Source organism: Epinephelus lanceolatus, chromosome 4, assembly GCF_041903045.1.
Source record: "Epinephelus lanceolatus isolate andai-2023 chromosome 4, ASM4190304v1, whole genome shotgun sequence".
NCBI lineage: Eukaryota > Metazoa > Chordata > Actinopteri > Perciformes > Serranidae > Epinephelus > Epinephelus lanceolatus.
The window spans coordinates 11,007,554-11,013,553 of NC_135737.1; positions in this window are offsets into that span (position 1 = coordinate 11,007,554).

A 6,000-nucleotide genomic window follows, 5' to 3' on the forward strand; every position below is an offset into this window, starting at 1 on the left:
GATCTTAAGGTATTTGAGGAAATAGGTGAGCACACATTGGCAGGTTCTGCAATGAGCCAGACAGCGTCGGAGAAACTGATTAGTAACGTGAAACTGTTTCTTTCAGTGTTTTTACCAGTTTTAATCACCTGATCCGTTTGTTTTGGAGAGGAAGAGACCTCTGCGGATGATTGAGCTCCAGGTCAAAATCTCCTTAACACTGAACACTGAAGGAATCCTAACTGGGACTTGGCACTCAGGAGAAGTTTTAGCTGGTTGTGTTCTGCAATCCTCACTGCCAGATGCCACCGAATCCTACACACTGCTCCCTTAAAATGGACATAAATAGAAATTGTCTCATTGTTTGAATTCAATCTTAATGGGTTGAGCCAAACAAAAACACTGGCTTGCAAGGAATGAATGGTTAAAAATAAAAATTACATCATTTTGGAAGGTAAAAGGTATTTTGGCAAATAATTCGTCCCCACTCATATCTTTTTCTTTTGCAAAAGATGAGGTGGTTTTTTTTATCCAGAATATTGTCTTGGTAGCTCCACCAGGGTTGTCTAATTCAACCAATAAGATTTGTTCTTCTTTTAGAGTAGTGGTTCTCAGCCAGGGGTCTGGGGGCACCCAGGGGCTCTTGATGAGGTTCAAGGGGATCCCCAGAAAAATGGGGAATAGTTTATTTTCACTACTTTATTCACTATAGAAGTGAGCCCAGTGTGAGTACAAGTCAAAATTACTTGTGATCATTTGGTTTCACTTTTCTCACAGTTTTCTCCTATAGAATTCTGGTTTTAATCTTAATCTTAATCTCTAAATTGCCAGCTCATTACTCCGTCTCTATCTTCAGTCTGACATTGCATCCGCTCAAACAAATTTCTGTGGGAGAATCTATCTTGTCTACAGCGCTTGCAGTTGTTCCAGAGCTCTGCTTGACAACGGCGTTAGTCCTGCCCATGGTGCTGACTGGCTAATTAGAGTACCCCTGTGGTGCTCATTGGTTGTTTTTAATTTCAACAAAGGACCCACTGTTTCATGTCACAATGCCAGATAAATCAGTCAGCACGATGGAGAGGGCGGATTCAAAGGTCTTTTCCCAGGCAAGTCTTAATCATATCTACCAACCAAAATCTTTTCAGATGGAGGTCCTTTAAGCAAAATCTAATCAAATGTGGATATGTGACCTAATGATTATCAATTTAGAGGTCCTTGATACATAAAATGTTAAGAACCACAGGTCTAGAACAGCTCTGCCAGAAAGTTTGTAGAACTGATATTGTGTTCATGTCATATGGAAATGAAAGAAAGCAATAAGAGCAAAGATCTTTTGTTACAACTAGAAATCATTGAAATTATCAGACAGTTCAAGATGACAGTTGCCAACATTACTGATAATGAAGTTGCACACTGAAATAATAGTTATTTAGCACTGAATCATTTGGGGCTTCAAAAAAGAAAAGAAAATAATTGATATTTGCCACAATAGGGCTGAATTAGTCCTAGTGAAGGAGGAAATCATGTTTGCTTTTTGAGCTCCTCTGTGCCATTCAGTGCCAGGTTGGATATATTGGAGCATTCTGAAAAACTGCATTTAAAGCTACATTTACAAATACAGCAACATAAAGCTTCCGTCTGCCTCCAAAAAATGATGTTTTTGTTTTGTTGGAGAAAAAACAGGCAGTAATATAATGCTCTTTTTTGTCACTCCATTAACATGGTGGCTTGACCTTGTAACTGCAGGAAATCTTTATTCAAACATGTCATAACATCTCAACTCCTTACAACAAAAACCTGCGGTGTAGACGGCTGAATGGACGCCAGTATATCTCTATAGATCTTAGCATCAGCTGGATGCAGAAGTCGAAGCTCATTTTTCCCTATCTTGTTTTTGAACTATAAAACTACCAGGAAGTCATGTGATCCCACTGGAGAGCAAAATAAAGCATTGATTTTACTTGCAGAATGCTAAAAATGGGTCCAGATGGGAAGAGTCTTAAAATTTTCCATTACATTTTGCAAAGTGATGCATGTGCTTTCATTGTGTATATGCTACATAAAAAAGCCAATGTCAGGAATGAATCTTAAAGTTATTTTGGTTCCTGAGAGAAACAAGTTTGTCTTCCAGTCAGTGCCAACAGGAACACCAATGAAAGTGCCAATGTTTACGAGGTAACTGAAGCAAAGCAGACACATTCAGGAGGAAATGTCGCCTCTCGTTTCTCAGACATGCTGAAGTGGACTCAAACAAAAATTTTGGCATGTGATGTTTCTCTTTTTCCTTTGTCTTTCTGTCTGGCTTCCAGTCTGCCTCTCTCTCTTCAGTACACTCACAGCTGAGTCCACTTCACGGGCAAAACTTGAATCTAGCTGCCAATCAAAACTATGTTTTTCATGAGACTATTGTTCACATTATGACCATGTCAATGATGCACTGGACATTTTTAATTTAGACATACTATTACATATTATCACCTCAGAGGGTTTATTTCGCTCTATGTTGTATATTTCACTTGTCAGCTCAATCATTTGTGATGATATTCAGAAACAATCGTATGTGTCTGTGTGTGTCTGCCATTTGTACAAACTACAAATTGCTGAAAAAGATTAATATTTTCTGATCTGTTTAAATGAGGGAGAAGGAGTTGTCGCCTTGTTAACTGATGTAATAAAATGATACTGTGTGATGGCTGACTACTTCCTTGTGACGGTCACAAGTATGTCAAGTGTTTAAATTGACATTTACACCAATTGACAAGGAAGACAAGCTATAATCACTACAGAAAGAATAATCAGAACAGCTCAGTATCACAGTGAGAGAATCAGGGACTAACTGTTTGCTATATATGTTACTATACAATTGAAAAATGTCCACCGAGAAATTCCTGAGTTTGGGGCAAGGCCAAAAAAAAGGTGACCTAAGGTCCCCATACCTGATTTACACTTGTCACATGTAGCGGACAAAGAAAGGAATATTCTGTTCAATTTGGCCTTGGACAAATGCAAGTGATGAATGACTTTAAACTGAATAAGTTGAAGTCTAGGGCGGCACGGTAGTGTGGTGGTTAGCACTGTCGCCTCACAGCAAGACGGTGGCACGGTGGTGTGGTGGTTAGCACTGTCGCCTCACAGCAAGACGGTGGCACGGTGGTGTGGTGGTTAGCACTGTCGCCTCACAGCAAGAGGGTTGCCGGTTCGATCCTGGGCATGGGAGCCCTTGTGTGCGGAGTATGCATGTTCTCCCCGTGTCAGCGTGGGTTCTCTCCGGGCACTCCGGCTTCCTCCCACAGTCCAAAGACATGCAGATTGGGGACTAGGTTAATTGATAACTCTAAATTGTCCGTAGGTGTGAATGGTTGTTTGTCTCTATGTGTCAGCCCTGCGATAGTCTGGCGACCTGTCCAGGGTGAACCCTGCCTCTCACCCAGTGTCAGCTGGAGAGGATGAAGCAGTTAGAAGATGAATGAAGTTGAAGTCTAGCATTAATGGAACATGTTTTCATCGTTTGTAACCCTTTCGCCCATAATTAATCTGAAATCGCCTCACCTGTATCCTTAGACAAAGCCTCTTTAATACTGAGAGAAGGGGCTGCCAAAATAAAGAGACGGACAAAATGTGAGATCAAACACTTGGATGTGGGAGCTCGCGTCATTAGGTCATGTTGTGTGGGCAGTGTATCAAAATAAGGTAGTAGCTGTCTCGCCAGATGTCTGATTTGGAGGTAACGAAAAAAGTGACTAGGAAGGAGACAGAATTTTGCCTGGAGTTGGGCAAATGATATAAAAATATAAATATAAATAAATAGTCCAGAGAGACCCAACATGCTCTTGATTTCCCCTAAAATTCTAAGCGCATTGTACAACATAGAATTATTCTTAAATTGTTCAATAGTTTCGTTTCGGCGTCTGGTCTATTTTCTGCGCGAGCCGCGAGAGAATGTGTCAAGCCAGGCAGGAAGTCAAACAAAGGAACAACAACAGCATCCGGTCAAATTTCAAAATAAAACACCCCGTTTGACAAATGCGATGTATTTGTGTGTGTTTATATACATATTAGTCAGTGGTACCGAAACAGAGCGCGAGAGAGATGAACACACACACACACACACACACACACACACACAAGAAAAAGAGAGCGAGAGAGAGAGAGAAACAGAAGAGAGAGAGAGAGACAGACAGACAGAGTGGGCCGGTGTTGCACCGAAATCTGTGACCGTCGGAATCTGTGACGGCTGTACAGCCATCAGAATATGTGACCTCTGTGTTTCTATCTCTGTGATGATCCCAAATACAAATATATGTGTCCATATTAATGTGAGAGGATGACAGAAGGATTGAAAACAGTTATTTTGAGGTTTAAACTCATTATTATGCAGATTCAGTGAGGTCCCATATTCTGATGTGCATCTAGCTCTTTACAGTTGAAGTTTGAAATGAAAATACATCTGTCCAAATATTGAGGCAATAACAGAGCACCTGTGTCGATGTTTACTCATTTATTAAACAGTGCATACATTATCACACAAAACGTTGTTATAATAAAAGTAATTTACAACATCTATCTACTTTCCATTGCCATTGTTGATGGCCACACACACGCAGACAATGTGCAACATCGCCGCCTGCAGTCACAGATTCCAACGGTCACAGATTTTGGTGTAACACCGGCTATAGGGGGTGGGGGTTGGGGCACACAGACGCAAACAGAGAGAGATACCCTTGATGGAAAAACAGCCCAAAATGTGATGGAGACAACAGCTGGGAGCAGAAGCGCTTGTCGACCGGCGTGGAGAAATGCGCCTCTGATGCGAACGGGCTCACGCGAGAATTTCGGTGCGCTGCGCTTCGCAGTTGTTGGCAGCGTGGCCCAGATGCAAGGAGGCTTGTTGGCCCAGTGCCTTAATGATAGAGTCTAGAGTCTTAAAAAGGAAGATGTAAGGTAAATAGGGATATTCTGAAACAAGTAAAGAAATTTGGGAAGAGCCACCATCCTAACAATATTCACACATCCTGTTAAAGAGAGAGGAAGAAGTTTCCATTTATTTATCATCATTTTCAGCTTGTCAGTCATGTCCAAAAAGTTGTACTTAAAGCCGCTACAAGGAACTTTTAACTGGATACGCAAAAGTCTCTTGTTTCTGCTGATGTCTGTGCGTGACCTACAACAGCAAATGAGACCATCGGTGTGAAGATAAGCTATTTCTATATAGTGTATATCCATACCTTTGGGAAACTGTCTCCGGGTCCGCCCCAGGTCGCTTCCAGGACGAAACGATTTACGGCACTCAGACGGCACACGTCATCTTACCTAGCTGCTTACATTTATAGTGACTCTTATAAATAGTCACTATTCCTCCTCCTCGACCAGATGTCCGCGGGGAGTTAAAATAGCAGCAATCATCGGGTAAAAGTTCTGTGGAAGCACTGGACTCACCAACAGTCAGCCACGTCTCAGTCACACAGAGAAAATCCAATCCTCGGGAAGTCAGGAAATCCTTCAGGATAAACGTTTTGTTCGCTAGCGATCTAGCATTTACCAGCCCAATCCTGGCAGGAGCTGGCGGGTCCACGGCGTTAGCTGTCCGGGGAGCCACACACAGAGGCTGCAGGTTGCGCAGATTCACCCCGCGCCAGCGGGGACAAGGAGAGCAGGGGCCGCGGGGCTGGAACACCTCATCTGGGCAGACGACAGGTACCAGCCAGGCGTCGACAGGGTCCAGCGAGTGCCGAGAAATAAAGAGGCGAGGCACCGCTCCATTCTCAGTCCAAGAACCCGTGGAAGTGCTCACCAAACAGGCCTTCAGCCTTACCGCTGCGTTTACCCCGGCGGCGGTGGCGCTTACGCCGGAGAGGTGGAGCTGGGGCGCGGCAGAGGTGAGCTGGGATCCCCGATAGGAGCGAGGGCAAAGTTTTCCCGTCTTGTTGTTTCATTCATCCCCAAAACAAACACATGCGCGAGCCAGGTAAGCGTCTTTACGACAATACACACTAGAGCTCATGGGAAATGTAGGCTTCATTC